The 20,373-nt window shown below is 47.3% G+C and overlaps 1 protein-coding gene across 9 annotated transcripts in view; it reads right to left on the reverse strand.

The window, feature by feature from the left end:
* znf536 (zinc finger protein 536) overlaps positions 1 to 20,373 on the reverse strand; it is a 666,926-nt gene that overhangs the window by 150,266 nt on the left and 496,287 nt on the right. The gene's annotated exons all lie outside the window — the stretch shown is intronic.

Raw genomic sequence — 20,373 nt, forward strand, 5'->3', positions numbered from 1 at the left:
TGGTAAAAAGATACCAGATGTACAGGAAAAATAGAAAAGGACAGAAATGGGGATGTGCATTGGTATTTATTATGGAGAATGTTGCAGTGCTGCAGAGAAGGGGCAGGATTCTCCGGTCTCCGACGCCAAAATCCCGTTTGGCGATCGGCCGAAGAATCCCCATTGGTACAAAAACCGGGGCGGCGCCACTTTTGCGATGCTCCTCCCCTCCAAAATGGCGTACTCACAGAGTATGCTGTACGCTGTTGGGACGGCCTCAGAACATCACCTGAGGCCCTCCCCCGATGCATCCCCCCCCCCGCTGGGCTGAGTTCCCGACGGCGTGGGTCACTCATGCCATTTGGTTTCAGGAACCCGGCATGGCGGCTGCGGACTGAGTCCAGAGCCACTACAGTCCGGGGGGGGGGGCCCGATCCGCAGGCAGGGGGGTGCTTTGGAGGGGGCTGGGAGTGTCATAATATACATCTATGTATATAATGGTGTGCAGACAGGCAGTGGTTGACACACAGGATGACCAGTGAACACACAGAACACAGCAGCCAGGACACTACCACTATAAAGCCAGAGGGCACTACGTTTCCTGCTCTCTCTGGACCCAGCCACTGACACAGTCAGAGGTCGTGAGCTAGTCAGTGCAACACCGTGCGGTAGCTAGTAAGTCTGGTCAGGCTAGTACTAGGTCTCAAGTCAAGTCAGTATAGTGTCACTAAAGCAGTTGAACATGTATATTAGTTAAGAAGTTAAATAAAATCATGTTGCATCTTATCCAGTGTTAGAGGTCTGTCTCTTGCTACACTGCATCAAGTGCAGTCCACGTCGACCCCGCGTGGCCGGTGGCATGCTGCATGGCGCGGCCGCTGCAGGCCGCTGCAGGCCACCGCCGTGTGCATGTGCGGCCACAGACCTGCCAATTCTCCGGCCCTATCCACAGCTAGAGCCGGAAGCTCTATGCTGCGTAACTGCTAGCCCACAACCAGACGGAGGATCGGTGGAGGTTTTGCGCCTTTTTCTCGGGTGTAAAACGCCACTGTTCCCATGCCGGCATCAGCACATAGCCTCCCAAACGGAGAATCCAGGCCAGGATGTCCCAAAGGAGGATCAAAGATGATCCATTTAGACAGAGCTGGATATGGACAGGGATAGTTGTGGTGCAAATGGCAAAGAGGGGCAAGTGTTCCTCGAGTGTGTTCAGAAATATTTCCTACAGCAGTATGTTTCCAGACAACAAGAAAGGTGGCACTACGAGACATGGATCTTGGGAATAAATGAGCCAAAGTGGATCAAGAATCGGCAGGAGAACAATTAGGGGACAGTGATTTTGTATCGTAAGGTTCAGGTTGGAAAAAGGCAAAGAATAATCCAGAGTAAGAATAATTAATTTGAGGAAAGCCAACTTCAATGGAGTAAGAATGAGCCTGGGCCAGATTAAATTGGAATCAAAGATTGGCAGAAAAACGCTAACTGAACAGTGGGTTACCTTTAAAGAAGAGATAGCCCAGCTACAGTCAAGATATATTCCTACAAAGGGGAAAGATAGGGAAAACAAATGCACAATTTCTTGGATGATGAAAGAGACAGATTAAGATAAGGAAGAAAAAGTGTGCTTTTCGGATAATACAACAGACAACCAGGCTGAATATAGAAAATCTTGAGGGGAAACGAAAAGGCAAAGAAGAGAAGCAAAGAGATAGTTTGAAAAAAGACAGGCAGCTAACATAAAAAGGAATCCCAAAGTCTTCTACAGCCATATAAATAGTACAATGGTGATAAAAGGAGGAGTGGGACTGATTCGGGACAGACGGAAGTGAGAGTGGAAATTGCAAAGCTGAGCCATCATTTTTCAGTCTTCCTTAGACTCAGGGGTAGTACCAGTGGACTGAAAATGTTAAGCCCTTTTTCAATAAAAGCTGTAAAGGCTCAGCAACTACAGACTAGTCAGTTTAACTTTAGTGGTGGGGAATCAGGGGCGGGATTCTCTGCCCCCCCCCCGCTGGGTCGGAGAATCGGCGGGGGGTGGGGGGGTGCGGTGTGAATCCCGTCCCCGCCGGCTGCCGAATTCTCCGGCACCGGGGATTTGGCAGGGGTGGGAATCACGCCGCGCCAGTCAGCGGCCGCTGGCAGCGGTCCCCCCGGCGATTCTCCGGCCTGCAATGGGCCGAGTGGCCGCCCGGTTTCGGCCGGTCCCGCCAGCATAAATTACAACAGGTACTTACCGGCGGGACCTGGCTCGGAGGGCAGCCTCCGGGACCCTCGAGGGGGGGCGCCGGGGGATCTGGCCCTGGGAGGTGCCTATGCCATGGGGGCACTCTATTCCTCCGCGCCAGCCACTGTAACAGTCCGCGATGGCCGGAGCGGAGATGAATCCCCCCTGCGCATGCACTGGGATGACGTCAGCACACACTGGCGCTCCCACGGATGCGCCAAGTCACACCGGCCGGCGGAGGTCCTTCGGCCTCGGCTGGCGTGGCGACAAGCCCCTTCCGCGCCAGCCGGCACGGCGCCAACCCCGCCGGCTCAGGCCTAGTCCCTGAAGATGCTTAGCCCAATGCCAGAGTGGTTCACGCCACTCCTGGGCGCTGGAGCGGCCCGCCCGCCGGTTCGCGGAGAATCCCGCCCCAGATCACCAATACTTTCCTTGCAAGAGCAAACCTTTGTGAGGGTTTTTAACAGCCAAAGAGAGCTGTGGATTTGAAGCACGGTGGCATGGTGGCACGTTGGTTAGCACTGCTGCCTTACAGCACCAGGTATCTGGGTTCACTTCCGGTCTTGGGCAACTATCTGTGTGGAGTTTGCATGCTCTCCCCGTGTCTATGTGGGTTTCCTTTGGATGCTCTGGTTTTCTCCCACAGTCTAAAGATGTACAGGTTAGGTGGATTAGCCATTCTAAATTTCCCTCAGTATCCAAAGGATTAGGTGGGGTTACTGGGTTACAGTGAGGGCATGGATCAGGGTAGAGTTCTCTTTCGGAGGGTCATGGTGGACTTGATGGGCCGAATGGCCTTCTTCTGGGCTGTAGGGATTTTATGATTCAATTCTCTGATTCTAAGCAGCCATTGTGTTCCCTTGTACCTCTGCACTCTGCACAAATGCAACTGTCACGATACCAGAGAACGAGCAAGTAACATAAGGGGCGGGATTCTCCGACCCCTGCTGGGTCGGAGAAACGGCGGGGGCCGGCGTGAATCCAGCACCCGCCGTCTCCCGCAGTCTCCGGCACCAGAGATTCAGTGGGGGCGGGAATCGCGCCGTGTGTCGGCGCCCCCCCCCGGCAATTCTCTGGCCCGTCGCTGGCATGCCGGTCCCGCCGGCGGGAATCAAACCGCCTACCTTACCGGCGGGACCAGGTGACGCGGGCGGGCTCCGGGGTCCTGGGGGGGGGGGGGGGGGCGCGGGGCGATCTGGCCCCGGATGGGTGCCCCCACGGGGCGGCCTGGCCCACGATCAGGGCCCACCGATCGGTAGGCAGGCCTGTGCCGTGGGGGCACTCTTTTCCTTGCGCCTTCACCATAGTCTTCACGATGGCGGAGGCGGAAGTGACCCCCTCCACTGCGCATGTGCGGGGATGACGTCAGCAGCCACTGACGCTCCGGCGCATGCGCGGACATCCGCCGGCCGGCGAAGTCCCTTCGGCCCCGGCTGGCGTGGCACCAAAGGCCCTTGCCGTCGGCCGGCGGGGCACCAACCACTCCGGCGCGGGCCTAGCCCCTGAATGTTAGGGCTTGGCCACTAAAGGTGCGGAGACGTCCGCACCTTTGGAGTGGCCCAACGCCGGAGTGGTTCATGTTACTCCATCCCGCCGGGACCCCCCGCCCAGCCGGGTAGGGGAGAATCCCGCCCAAGATATCTGAGCAGGGAGTCCACGCCATGAAACTTATGCCGGTACATGACCATCAGCGAAGATGAACACAAGTCTGCAAAAGGTTTACTGAGATCCTGGCATTCTGCCTTACTTCTGAAACATATGTGCCCTTCACTTTTCCACTCATCCAGAAACATCAAAGGATGGCAGCTAGAGAACGTTATCGTAACCTCCCTGCAATGTCACCACATTTTGAACATCAGAGGCTTAGGGAAAACCAGAGGACTACCAATAGAGCCTACCATTGGTATTTTGAAGCAAACATCAGACATATTGACAACTCTAGAAGCTCCCTGCACTACAGGCCAGAAAAAGTGAATGAATCATTGTGGGTTTTCTGTCTTCTTCACAATCTGGCAATGCAGAAAGGATTAGGTATGGAGGAGGCACAGAAATGTGAAGAATATTTTTAGAAGAGGAAGAATTGAATAAAGGACAATCAGATGAACAATTGAATGTGAGATTTATTGCAGCTAGAGAACCAACAGAGCTGTTGATAGAGCAATACTTTTAGCGTCTTTCTTAATCCCCTTACTCTGAAAGTCAGAAAAAGACCCGTAGCCTGAGCAGTCCTGGTTATTCTTTTACTGCTCGCTTGATACCGCATTACATATTGAATCTGTTCAGCTAACCTCCATGCCAATGGTGTTCTGACAGTACAGACCAAACTGTATTGTAAACCAACTATAGACCAAAGGTCTAAATATGATAAAGATATGGATTTTAGTTCAATACGCAATAATGCAGTGAATGAACCTGTCACCCAAATGATCAGCCCATTGGGATTTATTTTAAAATGATTACCAACTCTACTGCTCTTGCTGGGATATCTCCCACAATGGGTTGAGCAGAACTAGTGGAGTGCCCTGCTACTGCTCATGTATGGACCCCTGAGGTGTTCTTGGATCAAACTCCCAGATCCAGAAGGCTCAGCTGCAGACCTCAACACTTTGGTAGCTGTTGAGATGATCTGGTCCATTTGGCTGGTATTAGATGAAGAGGTGGGGATTAAGTAGGCCTGCTAACGTCTTGAGAAAGGGCAACATGTGAAGCATCATTTCCACTCCCATGGGGTTGGGGTCCAATACTTCAACTCGTCTGTGGGAGATCAGATTGCAGAAGACAAGAGCTATGCTGTTGTCTATTTCTCCATCAATCTATCCAAAATGGACATTATCCTGTCTTTCCAGGGTGGTTTACAAGTTTGAGCCCAGGTTGACATGGTAACCATCAAAGTTGCAAAGACCACATTCTCTTGGGTAGATTGCAGAATGCTGATGATGGAAGATGACACAACACAAGTGGAAAACTTCTTGTTAGGCCTTCCAATACCACTGAAAACTGCTTGTGTGCAGCTAATAGTGTTCTTCTTATTTTGGGTCCTTGTGATGTATGAATCATATGAACATATGAATTAAGAGTGGGAGCAAGCCACTTGGCACTTTGAGCCTGCTCCGCCATTCAATAAGATCATGGTTGACCTAATTTTAACCTCAACTCCACATTCCTGCCTACCCCTGAATACAAACATATGAATTGGCTCTGGCGCCCTCAGCAGAGATGGGAATGAGTCTTGCTAATGAGCTAGATCCTAGACTGTTCCTGCTGTTGTTCATTAGCATTGGGTATTTTACCATGTGCAGACCTCTCTCCTCTCTCTCTAATACAGCTGAGGTCTCAATCTCTGAGCAGGTAGTTGGAATTGCAGGAGCACTTTACGGGACCTCCTCAGAAGGATTCTCCTCCTCTGAGGTGTCTTCTTCATTGGGGTTCTGGCTGTTCACAAGGATCTGGAGGAAACAGAAATTGAACATGAGATAGGAGGTCACTGAGGTGCTGGACAGTATTAGACAAGAGGCATTAGAATGCAACTTGAAGCTGCGTGCTTGTGCATTTCTTAGGGATCACAATGGGAATAATGGTCAAAGACCCTGTCGACAGAAGCTCCTGGCATTGGAATATCCTATCCTGTCAGCCTGTGCTGAGTTACTGATCCCGAGCTTTTGCTGCTCCAACTCCGATAGCACCATGAGGTTTGCTGTTTCTCCCCTGGTCTTAATCCTCTCCCTGTGGTTATGTGTTGTCTTGTTCTGTGGAGAGAGAAAACAAGATAGTGAGTGTTTCCTACAAACAAGAGTGCAGAAGGCTGGGTTTCTGCTCAGTGTGCAGGTCCTGAGGGTGAAAAGAAGCAAAAAGCCATTAGGGTGTGGAGGTGTTGAACTGAAAACAGGTGTGTAGTTTGGAAGGAACCATAAGATATGTTGGCGAAAGGCTAGCAAGCTTGAAGAGCATGGTGCTAATGTGTTTGTGAAAGGAAAAAGGAAGAAAGTGTGTGTTGTTAATGAAGATGCAAAATGTCCAAAATACAGGGTCATGTTCGATGTGACGGAGAGAAGGAACTTGTTGGGGTTTGTGGGGTGAAGGGGAAAGCACCGTTGCCATGTGTCCTTGAGCGAGATGGAGAAATGAAGAGCTGTACTCACTCTTGCTAATCCTGTGAGATCATTTCTTGCACTGCACCCAGGTCCTGGGGGTTGATGCTCCTGGAGCTGGTAACAACAGCAATCTCTCTCCTTGCTGATAGACTTGGTATTGGATGTTCTCCACGCCCTGGTTTGGAAAATAATTTTCCTCCTTTGACCTACTACAGCAGCACCTCCAGAGAGGCCTCAGAGAACATGAGAGCTTGCCTGTAACTCATGCTCTCTCTCTCTCGCTTTCTTGCTGCACCATTCCAATACTGTATCAAAGGTGCATAGAAGGAAATGCAGCCCTGCTTTAAGAAGTGCACTCCTGCTTTAAATTCACTTGATGAGCAATGCAGTGTGAAAGTGGTCAGATGCTCCGCACTATCAATGAACATTGTATGAGAGTACAGCTAAGTCCAGGAGTTAAATTACCTCAACCATATTTTCAGCTGTAGTGACTGAGTTTTGGATTGACACCAAAACAGACCTGGAGTTACAATGGGCCTCAAAACTGCTGAAAGCAATCAGAGTCCATCTGCACTAGAAAAGGAAAAAACTGTAGGCAATGTCTTAAGTGACGTTTGTCAGAACCGAAAGTGATAAATAAGTATAGGACTGGATTCCCAGACCTATAAAGACAAAATACCAGGTTTAAATGGTTTTAAATAGGTGGCAAATTGACAAATGTTATAAAAGTTATCTCACTGAGACGGTGATAAGACATGAAAAGTATCACCACACCAAAACATAGCTCCAGATGGAAGGGAGTGATCTGGACAGTGCAAAGGTGAAATAAATGAGAAAATGAGAAGATCATCAAGGTCTGAAGTTACGAAATTTGATATTAAGGCTGTTGAATGTCCAGGAGACTAACAACTAAAGCTGGGCTATTCAAGGATAATATTAGGAAGTGTTGCTTTATACAAAAGGAAACAGAACGGTCTGCCCAAAAAGCTGTTACGGTTTGGTCACTTAAACATTTCAAACTGAGATTAATAGATTTTGTTGGGCATGGGTTGTGAAACAAGGCAGGTAAATGGCAGTTAAGATACTGATCAGTGGTAATCGAAATTAATGGTGGAACAGGTTCAATGGACAGAATGGCCTATTAATGCTCCCGTTTTTCTATAAGGGAGACGCAATACTGGTGATAATTCCACAAGCTCATATGCCCAGTGAGGAATCATAAGGGTGATTTTCAACATTGCCTGGTTTGCAAACAGGCACAGACCATCAGCAAGGCCTTTAAAGTACCTATCCACCTTTTGTTCAATTGGTTTGAACAGAAGTAAAATTGGGCAGATTCCATACATGTCAAGCCAATGCCCGAACAGCAAAGTTGAAAATGACCTTGCATGGTTTCAGGATGTGTCGCTGATGCACAATACACTAACCGTTGATACTCCCTCCTTGTGAGCATGGATTTGTTATTGGGAGAGCAGGATCTTGAATTTATCCCCACAGTCCCTGTCGTTTGTACTGAGCCTGGTTGGAGCCAATGATTGAAAATGAAAGTTCGAAAATCCTGAATGATTTCCACAATTTGTATGTATTTGCTTTTTATCTCGAGAAAAAGCCGGAAATGCACAGCAAGTGTACCAGAATTTGAAAGTATGACCAGCTAATTTTTTGAAGTTCTCTCTGAACTCATCTTGTCATCACACTCAGGTCCTGCTCTCTCTTGACCCCATTCCCACTTGATTGCAGTTCACTCACCTTCCCTTCCTGGTCCCCATGCTGGCTAAAATTGGAAATAGCTCTCTCATCCCAGGTACTATTGCCCTTCCTTTCAAACCTACCCATTATCACTCTTTTCTCAAAAATTCTTACCAGGGTCCTTCTCTCAAAGCAAACTACTCGCTGTACCCCACATCTAACCTCTCTAATCTCCCAAGTCCCTGAACTTGTTATCATTTCCAAAGCTCATGTCCATTTTTCCTGAAGCTTCATGTTAGAATCTCTCCAATCATGTTTCTGCTCCCCCTGCCCAATACAGAAAGCTAATCATAGACATACATCTGCCATGTGACTGTGGTGCTCTAATCCTCCTCAGCTTCCTCAGCCTTCAATGTCAGTGACCATACTGTCATCTTTACAGGCCTCTTCTGCTGACTAGCTTACTGAGCCAACCCTCACTTGGTTCCACTCTAACCATCAAACTCATAACCAAAATATCTCTTCCAGTGCCTTTGCTTGAAGCCATCAGACCTTCGTCACCTACTTCCACCTCCACATTACCCATCATTGGCCTTGGCTGAGCTCATATACTATTGAAACCCTGATTTATACCTTTTGTCACTGTCCAACTCAATTATTACGATGCACTTCTTAAGATGAACCCCCATCTTCCACAAATATGAATTCATAGAAAAGTCTACTCATATTCTAGACCAAACCACATCCTCAACACCCTTCTTCACTATGCCTGCAGATGTACATTGATTCTGGATCCGCCAACACCTTAAATTTGAATTGATTATCCTCATGTTCTTATTGCTCCCTTATCTCTGTAGGATAGTCCAGCCCTGCATTCTTCCCACTCTGGTCTCTTATGATTCCTGAAACCCCTTCACCACATCAGTTCAATGTGCCTTCAGTTGTAAGCTTTGTAGTTGCTGCCTAAATCTCTCCACCTCCCTCTACTCTTCCTTAGCATCCACCCCTTTGATTAAATTGTCATCTCTCCTATTATTTTCTTTGTTTCAGGGTTGATTTTTGTCATTATGCTTCTTTAAAGTGCCGAGGGATGCTTTTCCATATTAAAGGCACGTAGAAATGAGAGTTATTGTCCTTTCTGCAAAATTAAACAGCTTCTTTGCTATCTAGAGGGAACCTGCACAACTGCTTTTAGTGGATATAATTTGACTAATTGTCCTTACCTTTCTATTCACATAGACTCAAGATGTATCCACATATATAAAGGATCGCACTGTGCTTTGGCTCGGCTGGCATTTTCAAAAATACTAAATAGGTTGGAATTTTCAAAATAGTCTCTATTCCCTCACAAGCATAAAAGGGTCACCCACTGGATCAAATAGCCTCCCACCATGCTGAAATTTCTATGACAAGCTGAAAATCAGAATCAGTTAAATTATAACCAGTAAAAGCAATTGTACTTTCCTTCTTGATTCACCCTGAACTGCTACAGTAACATTATGTGACCTTGTTATAAAACACAGGTCTCACAAGAAATAATCAATGCTCTTTGTCTCCAAATGATAGATAAAATGAGCACATGTGCGAATGTTAAGATCTTCATAGGAGCATTATCAAACAAAATTTAACGCCAAAGCATATAAGGAGATATTAGCATTGACGTCCTAAAGTTTGGTTCAAGAAATAGCTTTTCAGCAGCATCTTCAAAGGGGAAAGAAAAACAGAGAAGCAGAGAGGGGTTGGGAGGGAATTTCAGAGCTTAGGAATTTGGCAGCTAAAGGCACGGCTGTCAATAGAGTGATAAAAATCAGGGATACAAAGCCAGTTTTGGAGGAGCACAAATATCTCAGAATGTTGTAAGGCTAGAGGAGATTTCAGAAACCGGTTGTGAGAGATCAGAAAGGAGTTTGGAAATAAGGATGCAAAGTATAAAATTGAGGCAATGCATAACTGGGAGCCAACATAAGTCAGCAAACACAGGAATGGTGGGTGAACACAGAACTTAGTCCAGGTTAGGACATAGGTAGCAGATGTTGGATGTGCTCAAATGTATGGAGATTCAAGAATGAGAGGTTGGCCAGGACGCATTGGAGTAGGTTGGTCTAGATGTAACAACGAAATGTAGCAAATAAGCTGAGGCCAGAGCAGCATTAGGAAATGTTATGGAGATGGTAATAGATGATCTGAGTGATGGTGCAGATATATAGTTGAAAATTCATTTCAGGGTCAGGTAAAACATCAAGAAAGAAAAGAAAGAAACCAATGGTCTGGTGCAGTCTCTTCCACCTTTCAGGATGAGAACCGGAGTCGATGGCTAGGAAACATTTTGTGCTAAGGGCCAATGTTTACTGGAGGTAGTTCCTGCTCAAGCTGTACTGGGTGTCAGAAAAGCAACCTGAACCAGTGCAGGGATTGAAGGATTCAGAGGTGCAAGTGGAGCTGGGTGTCATTAACATGCTGTGCTTTCAGATGATATCATAAAGGAGCAGCATGTGTATAAGAAGGAGAAGGAAGCCAATGATAGATGTATTGATCCATTGCAGATACCAGGGGTAATGAAGACGAATGGGAAGAGATGAATGGGTGATTCTTCAGCTGCCATTGGATAATAGATGTAGGGCCGATTTAATGCCCACCTCAGAGGTGGGTTTGCATCTGATGGGTGGGGGCTATTTAATCAGACGGGAGGGTTGGGAATGGGGACACCACCACATTCCTGCCTCTGCCACAATTAATTCCACGACAGAAAGGCTTGTGAACGGCCCTCCTGCCCACCAGTTAATGCTTATTTAAGGGCCTCATCCAACCATCACTGATATTCACCCGGTGGCAGGCGAGCGACTGCGGAGTGGGGGAGGGGCGGAGCTCAGCGGTCTCTCAGTCTCAGACACATAGGTCGGGATTCTCCGACCCGGGGGGGGGGGGGGGGGGGGGGGGGGGGGGGGCGCGGCGCGAATCCTGCCCCACCGCCTCGACGTTGGCTGCTGTATTCTCCGGCGCCGTTTATCGGGCAGGGGCGGGATTCCCGCCACGCCGGTCGGGGCCGTTGGCAGCGCCCCCCCCCGGTGATTCTTCAGGCCCCGATGGGCCGAGTGGCTGTCCATTTTTGGCTAGTCCCGTTGGCGTGGGTTACACATGGTCCCACTCAGCCGGACCTGGCAGGTAAGTTGGCGGGGTACGGTCCTTGGGGGGGTGCGGGGGCATCCGACCCCGTGGGGGGCCCCACTGTGGCCTGGCCCGCGTTCAGGGCCCACCGATTTGCAGGCGGGCTTGTTCCGTGCATGTGCAAACTCGCACAGTCCCTTTGGCGCCGGCTGGAGTGGCACCAACCCCTCCGGCGTCCACCTAGCCCCCCAGTCAGGTGAGACTTCCTCACCTTGGGGGCCCGTTGACACCGGAGTCATTGGTAGCAGTTTTCCCGCTGGCGTGGGGACTTAGTCCCCAGAAGGGAGAATTCCGCTGATAGTGACTGATTGAGGGACACAATAGTGGGAAGGGGGGTGGTTGCTCAGGGTTACTCACCACCTTTGCTGCCGAGCCCCATCCAAGCCTCACTCACATTTGGCCGGGGGTCCACGATACTGAAAGTATCACCAGAGGAGAAATTTAATTTACAAACACCCATTTATGTCTGAAAGTAGTATTAAAGCTCTGAAATTTGCCAACGTTTCCCAGACTCTATATTGGTTTGGCAAGTTTTAACTGTTTAAGGTTGTAGATGTTAGTCTCCTAAAATATGTAAATTAGGGTTCTTCTGAGTGTAACAGTTCAACTGTGAAATTCAGCTCCAGGTGGGTGAAGCGGCAGCATGAAGATATCAAGAAGCCTAATGAGCGGTTCTTCATGGGATCCATGGACACCACTCAAAAAGACCCAAAATTTTAGGTAATCGGTGCTCCTCATTGGTCGCAAATAAAATTCTGCACATTGCCAACATTGCAACCATGGCCATGTGGTCTAATTTTATATCTTTGTTTGGTGCTGAAAAAGTGCAGGAATAATTCATCTTCTTCTTGGATGAGTAACTCTAAGTGCTGTAACCACAATGTGTACAAACTTCAACCATTCTAATCATGCCACTTCACTCTTGATTCATTTTGAAGTACTGAGCTAGAAATTGATAGCCCTTAACTCTCTTTGATGTGGTTGATGTTTGTAAACATAGCACTTAGCGTGAAGCAGATGAATGAATCAAGATTCACAGCTGTTTTGTGGAAGCTGTCAATCACAGCCCCGAGGAGAAATGAAGGAATGGCTTACAGCTAAAGGATATAAGGGGTTTAAACACAGGTCACAGCTGTTCTCTTTCCAGGAATGGACACATGGTGTTTCCAGGTGGGTGTTAGAACTGTAATTCTTCTCATTGCCCCTGTCTGGACTGCTCCCTAGCTTCCAGACAGGGGTTTCTTCCCTGTCGAGTCTGTGGGGGGAGGGGGGTCTCTTCACTACAGGTGTCTCTGTAGGGGTCCATTTAGTTAGGGAGTTCCTGTGGGGTCTCCTATTTATGGGGTCTCTGTGTTTTCTTTTTTGTTCAGGGTTCGCTGTAGGAGGCATTCCTATAGTTGGGGGTGCCTGGAGGGGGTCTCCCTATTTAGGGTCCCTGGAAGAGGTCTCCTATCTTAGGGGGTCTCTGTGTGGTGTTCGTTTAGTTAGGGGTCACTGGGGGAGGGGGGATCTCCATTTTAGGAGGTCTCCGGAGGGGCATCTGGTAGGGCAGAGGTGGGAAGGTAATGCATTGTGGGGTGGGAGGGCAGCCCTCATATGGACATTGGGGGCAACTCCCTTAAAGTGTACCCCCTTGGTCCACTGCCTGGACCACCACGTCAGGTTCACATTTGGTGATATCTGTAGTGATCTGCACCCACATGATACCCAGCCTGGAGGAACAGAGCATCGCGAGGGACTGAAGAATCTGGTGCCGGGCCCGCTAAGTGGAAGAAAATGGGACATTGGGACCCATTTGCATCCATTAGCATCCTCCCGCTGGCACGTGGGCAAGAACCCCGATCTTGCCGCCAGCAGGGGACGAGAGTATAGCAGTTGGTTCAGCGCCCAGCCGGACCTTGATTTCGGCTGGATGCCCGATTCTCTGCCCACTCGCAATCTGCATTGCCAGTGTCACTAGGCAGAGAATCCAGGCCAGGCCACTGTTAGCAAGTACTAAGTTATCAGAATTGATAACTGTTAGGCTGAAGTGCAATGTGCTTTTATGAATTTGTTTGAAAATTACTGTATTACACTCAAGCAGCTCTTATAAACAGTATATAAATGTCTACTTTTAATAAAAGTAGAATAAATCTTCGTTCATTGTGTAACATTATTTTGACACAATCTACTGCTGGAGATGAGACTGTCTTCAGAATAGAAACAGGGCTATGATTAAAGTTTTTTTTGAATATAAAATGATATTTCCCAGCATGTCCACACATTAGGCACTAATTTATATAGTATCTAATGTCATAGTGCAGGAACTATCTGCTAAACAGCTAGTTTTGGAGTGCATTAAAACCGGTTTAATAAGCTATTTTGATTCTCCAATTGAATCAACTACTCTTGTAAGAACGATCTTCCCAAAAGGGAGCAAGGTTCTCGAGCGAGTGTGTTTAGCTGTGTGTTTCCAGGCACTCGCAACGCCGAAAAACACATGGCTATCCAACGCGACTCGCTTTGAATAAGGGGCCTAAACAGGGAACGTGCGACCTCAGCCACACATAGCGGCTACTGTAGCGAGAGATCGGGACGCCATTTTGTAGGCCCACAAAACATGGGAGGGGTCCTCCAGCATCCACCCCCCCCCCCCCCGAACAGCCACAGTGGACATGCCCGGCCCGATCACGTGCATGCAAAAGAATGCCAGTTTGGCAGTGCCAACCTGGGCATCTTGGCAGTGCCAGACTGGCACTCAGGTGGCACTGCCAGGGTGCCAGGCTCACACTTACAGGGTACCCAGGTGGCACCAGCAGTGGCAGGGCACCACCCTGCCCACACGGTATGCAGCTGGGGAGCCTCCAATCCCCTTGAGATGCCCACGAGTGCCATTCTGTCTGGTCCCTGTTTGTGGGGCAGTCCCCAAGGCAAAGGGATGGAATCTCAAAGCTTCAGGTACCTCGGGAACATGAACATTAGAGTGAAGCTAGCTGCCTCGTTCTAATATGCAGATTTGCCAAAAACTGATCCAGCCCACTGTGGGCGGATTCCCCTTGCGACATCTCGTGAGGCATTTGAGCCGGGTAGATCCTGGGAGAGGGGTCTTTTTAGCGAGCTGCTTTTCCAGCGCAGAGTGGCCAGAAGATCACACACTCTATTTAGAGCTTTAGAATGTGTGTGCGTTTTAACAGCACTAAATTTAAACTGTCAGTTAACTGTGGAAACAACTGGTTAAATACTACATGTGCCATCAGTTATTTTATTATGATTGGTATCTTCCATTTTGTTTTAAAGAAGGTTAAAGCAGCAAAATATTTTTTGAAATTTGCCAGGACTAAACAGTGAGATGAGTTAATTGACTGTTTAGGTGGAAAAGAACATGTAATAACATCTTCTGTAATGGAATAAATACAATCTGTTGCATTACAGTTGAACTCAACAAATAATTGAGAAAATTGACACTTAAAAGTCTAACTTTTTTCAACTCAGCCAAATAAAGTGTGGAGTCACAGAGGCATTGCCTTTATTGGATTGCAGTGTATGTTGACTATATAGGACCATCCTACAAACTTTTATAAAGGTCATTGCTCAGTGATTAAACTGGTTACAAATCGCACAATGGGATTGATTCACCGGGATATAACTAGGTGCACGTGATTCACCAGTGGCTCCAGGAATAACCAAATGCCACTTTATGTTGTACCCACAATTTTGGTGTTTTTGCAGCAACCTACAAGGGAGAGTTGAGTCTCCACTTAGAGAAGTCAGAACACTACTCACATATTTGTAGCACATGAATAGAACTATACAAAATGGCCTTGGACAGACTGAGGATGTGATGATCTCGATCGATTTAAGGAGCTACTATTGGACACCTTTCAGTGAATGGCATTGCAGTTACAAGATCAAATATCAGTTCTTAAGGTAAAGAGTAAGATTTTGATAATTCTACTCATTTTGATTTTTTTTTTTCGTTGGTCTGTAACTCCTATGGATTTTAGTCCTTAACCACATTTTTTTTATACAAATGTTTTTTATTGGGTTTTTGAACAAAGTATATTTACCATTATGTACTATATATTTGTATATTATATATACACATATATGGAAGAGAAGGGCACACCCAAACATACCAAAGAAAAGAAAATAGTAAATAATAAAATGGTTCAGTTTGAATTTCTGTCAGTGCGACAATGGGCACTCAAGACAATTGGAATGTTTTGCAACTTTTGTTTGTGAGAAACAGACAATTAATTGTTTTCTGACTTAAGCTGCCGAAGAGTCATATTCAGCAGCTTTGTTCAAAGAAATGGCTAAAAGTAGTTTGTTCTCAGAATTATAGCTTATATTTAAACAAACCATGTGTTGCTTTAATAGATCTGTACCAGAAGGAAACATTTATTGTCAGTTATGTTTAACATTTGAACATTTGTCTTTAGTCCATATGGCTCTAGTTACAGACGTGGGATGACACAAGATCACATCCGAAACCAATGGAAGAGGTGAATTTGGATTATTTCCAAATAAGGGAGGGGTAATAATGAGATCGAGGGATAAAAGTTGAAAAATTATTCTCCCCATGTCTGCGTGGGTCTCACCCCCACAATCCAAAGATGTGCAGGGTAGGTGATTGGCCATGCTAAATTGCCCCTTAATTGGGAAAAAAATGTTTTAAGTTAAAAAAATTGGAATCTTTGTTGGCACGCTGTTACCTTGGCTTCTGGGATTTGACTCTTTTGGATACAGTCGAACGCCACTTCACGACAGAGAAAGACATCGCTTTGTGCTGGCGACGCTCAAGGACTCCTGGGAACTTGAGGGGTGAGGAACTTCCATCTTGTTTTCATGACTTTGTGTTAAGTATTATACAAAATCTTGCTTGATCGATTCTACTTGATTCATAACTATTAATTATTCATACCTTGTTGGGTCAAGCACAACAGAGGACCTTAGTTTTAGAAATTAATAACTCAGACTTTAGAGTTTTTAATTGGAAGAGTTTTATACCTCCAGCGCGTAAAATCTTACAATTGACACCCAACATGGGCCTTGTCATTGAGAAAGGCTAAAACTGAATAACTGGTAACAAAATTAAGTGGGACCTTGGTCTAATTAGTCTGAACAACTTTTTAGATTCAAGAAAGAGAAGCTGTAAGGGCAGCATTGGACAGGTCTGCAGTCAGTGTACATTTAGTACAATAATATGTCTACAGACTGCAACAATGTGGGTTTGCTCATTTATACCACAAATTTGACGTTGAACTAAGAATTCAGTAAAGACTACATCACACCCAAGTGTGATTACTCTCATACAGAAACCTGAATACGAAAAGTGTTTCATTTATTAAATAAGGGCCCTTTCTGTAACTTTTGTGTTACTTTTTAAGGGAGAAATGCTTGCCAGGACAACTCTGCTCTTCTTTGACTAATGCTATGGGATTTTTTTTTTTACATCCAAACCACTGGAACAGATAGGATAGTAGGTCTGATAGTACCATGTTCATTCACTATTACATGATGCCAGCCTAGACTACATGCTTATGTTCCAGGGTGAGGTTTGAACACAACCTTCTGATTAGAGCTATGTGTGCTACCAATTGGGCAATGCTGACATTTGATATAAAAGGGAGAAATTGGGGTGAAGGCCGAGCTATTGTATCTGACATATATGGGGTCAATGCACATCAATGGGTATATATAAAAGTTTAATGCAATGAATATTTTGGATCCTCATGGAGCTCAACAGAATAATATGATGACCACAAAACCATCTGGTTCACGAGGGAAGGAAATCTGCCACCCTTACCTGGTCTGGCCTACATGTGACTCCTGACCCACAGCAATGTGGTTGATTCTTAAATGCCCCCTGAAATGGCCATTCCTTGTTCAAGAGCACCTTCCAAATCCGCAACTGCTGCCACCAAGAAGAGCAAGAGTAGCAGACTCATAGGAACACCAGTGCCTGCAAGGTCCTCCTCCAAGCCATACACTGTCCTGATTGGAAGAATATCATGATTGTCACTGGGTCACAATTCTGGAACTCTACTATTCAGGGCCTCATTTACCATCTATATTAATGATATGGATGAAGGGAAAGAGTGTATTGTACTCAAATTTGCTGATGTTACAAAGATATGTAAGAAAGCAAGTTGCAAGAAAGATTAATAGGGCGCGAGTTAATGGAAATGTTTCTAAGTGTGGTAGCGAGCGGGAACTGCCATGAGCTTCCTAATGCTCGACTTGGCAAGGCAGTCACCGGTTTGAAACATTAATTAGTCAACTTAACGAGGCCCCAAGGGTTTCACGCTGCAAATAATGGTCCTGCTGGATGATTCGCCGACTGTGCCTGACCGCCCCCCACCAACAAGAGGGAGCAGCACTTAAATCAATCCTGCAGAGCAAACCCCACACAGCACGCAGCCATGCCACCGAGAAGACCAGCCCCACGATTCAGGGATGCCAACCTGGCGAGATTGCGGGATGCGGTTGAGTCCACACGGGATGCCCTGTTTCCCTGAGAGGTTCGGAGGGCCAGCCACAGGGCAGCCTGGGAGGAAGTGGCAGCAGCCAACAGCTCGGAGAGCGTCACCAGGAGGACCAGCTGCCAGTGCTGTAAGATCAACGACCATACCGGGCCGCACGGGTGGATTGGCACCGGCTCCCTGGCATCGGCCCCGCCCACCATACCTCTCAAGTCAGGTCACCCCCACCCCCTCCACTGGAGCTCCCCAGCTGAGTACTGGGCAACAACTCCAGTGGCCCTGGCTCATTGTCCAGGAGTAAAGATGGTTTGTCACTTCCTCAGATCCGCAAAGCGGCTATTCTGCTGGCTTCACATTTTTTAAAAGGTGTACTAATCGGCCCCGCACTTGCTGGGGCGGCAGTTAGATTACAGGGGGTCATTCACGTTAATTGTATGGAGTTTGGCTTTAAGTGGTGATTATTGGTTTCTCGCCAAGCCATGGTGGGATTTCAATTTCACCAAAGGGAGTGGTTCAGTTAGATCGCAAACCGATCAGCGCCCGACGTGGTTCCTGATTTTGGCCTTTCCCCCTCAATCTAATGATCGCTTTGTGCTCTCACTCAAATGCAAGGTGCCCATTAAATCACGCCCACAGAGTCTGCAAAGTGAGACAGCTGGGTTCCATTAATGGGCAAAATTTGGTAGGTGTAGTATAATGTGGGTAAAAGTGAGATTGTCTACTTTGGTGGGAAGAAAAGCAGAATATTATTTAAATGGAGAGACTGCAGAACACTGCGGTACAGAGGGATCCGAGTGTCCTTGTGCATGAATCCCAAAAGGTTAATATACAGGTACAGCAAATAGTTAGGAAAGCAAATGGAATGTTGGCCTTTATTGCGAGGAGGATGATATATTAAAGAACTGGGGTGGGATTCTCCGACCCCCACTGCAGGGTCAGAGAATTGCGGGGGCATCGTGAAACCCGCCCAAGCCGGCTGCCGAATTCTCCGGCGCCGGGGATTTGGCGGGTCGGGAATTGCGCCGCGCCGGTCAGTGGCCGGCTGGCAGCGGCTCCCCCGGCGATTCTCCGGCCCCCGATGGGCCGAGTGGCCACCCGTTTTTTTTTTTGCCGGTCCCGCCGGCGTAAATTAGAGTAGGTTCTTACCGGCAGGACCTGGTGGTGCGGGTGGTCTCCGGGGTCCTCGGAGGGGCACGGGGGCATCTGGCCCCGGGTGTTGCCCTCACGGTGACTTGGCCCGCGATCGGGACCCACCGATCCGCGGGCGGGCCTGTGCCGTGGGGGCACTCTATTGTTCCACTCTATTGAACCGCCCCCCTGCGCATGCGCTGGGATGATGCTAGCGCACACTGGCGCTCCCGCGTTTGCGGCAACTCGTGCCGGCCTGCAGAGGCACTTTGGCGCTAGTTGGCGTGGCGCCAAGCCCCTTCCCAGCTGGCCGGCGCGGCGCAAACCACTCCAGGGCCCACCTAGCCCCTGAAGGTGCAGAGGATTCCACACCTTTGGGGCGGGCCGACGCCGGAGTGGTTCACGCCACTCCTCGGCGCCGTGACCCCCCCCCCCCCCCCCAACCAGGTAGGGGAGAATCCCACCCCTGAAGTCTTGCTACAGCAGCATAGGCAGTTGGTAGAACACACTGAGAGTACTGTGGTGTTTTTGTCTCCTTATTTAAGGAAGGCTATATTGCATTGGAGGCCGTTCAGTAAATGTTCATGAGGTTGACTCCTGGGATGAACAGGTTGTGCTATGAGAAAAGAATGAGCGGTTTGGCTTGTACTCATTGGAGCATAGGAGAATGAGAGCTGATCTTATTGAAACATTTAAGATTCTGAGTGGGCTAGTTATTGAGAGAATTTCTCCCCTCATAGGAGAAATGGAGAACGAGGGGTTATAGCTTCAAAGTAAAGAGTCTCCAATTAGATGGAGACGAGGGGGGGATTTCCTGTCTCAAAGAATTGTTAATTTTTAGAATTCTCTGCCTTAGCAAGCAGTGGATGCTGTTCATTGAATATATTCAAAGCTGTGTTGGTCAGATTTATAATAAGGGGGTCAAGGAGCTGGGGAGTGGAGGGAGAGGACAAGCAGGAAAGTGGATTTAAGGCTATACATCAACCATAATCATATTGAATGGTGGAACATGGTTGAAAAGCCAAATGGTCTACTTCTGCCCCTATTATGTTCTTACATATTCCCTTCTTAGCAGCACTGTGGGTGTAGTACAGCAGTTAAAGAAGTGGCTCATCCCACCTTCTCAATGACAGTCAGGGATAGGCAATAAATACTAGCCTTGCCAGCCATGCTTACATCCCAGGATAGAATTTTAAAAATGCTTTCCATTTATCAGCTCAGAGCCAATAAATGATGACCACTGAAGCAGCAAAAGTAGATCAATTCTTCAAAATGTATTAATTGTATTAAGCAAAGGAGAGTGAAGCTGGACAGTGCATTTTTGGAACAATCTCTTCAGTGTAATATTTCATTTACTATACAATTACAAGTGAATGGCTAACTTAAGTAAGAAACGCAGAGACATTCTTTCATCCATCTTGCTCACTCATCTCCTTTACATTTGTTTAACTTCTTGTTGCTTGTTTGCTCTAAGTCTCTTTCTTCTTTGGTCTTTTTATTAGCGTGCTGCTTTCCAAACTGATAGATAAAACAGTTCCACGCTTGTAATCTAATTTTCATTCACTGTTGCCCTCGTCTGAGAAGTCATACAAAAAGTGACCTTTGAATCACCACTGGACCCATAAAGTACAAT

The sequence above is a fragment of the Scyliorhinus canicula genome, chromosome 9, assembly GCF_902713615.1.
Source record: "Scyliorhinus canicula chromosome 9, sScyCan1.1, whole genome shotgun sequence".
Taxonomy (NCBI): Eukaryota; Metazoa; Chordata; class Chondrichthyes; order Carcharhiniformes; family Scyliorhinidae; genus Scyliorhinus; species Scyliorhinus canicula.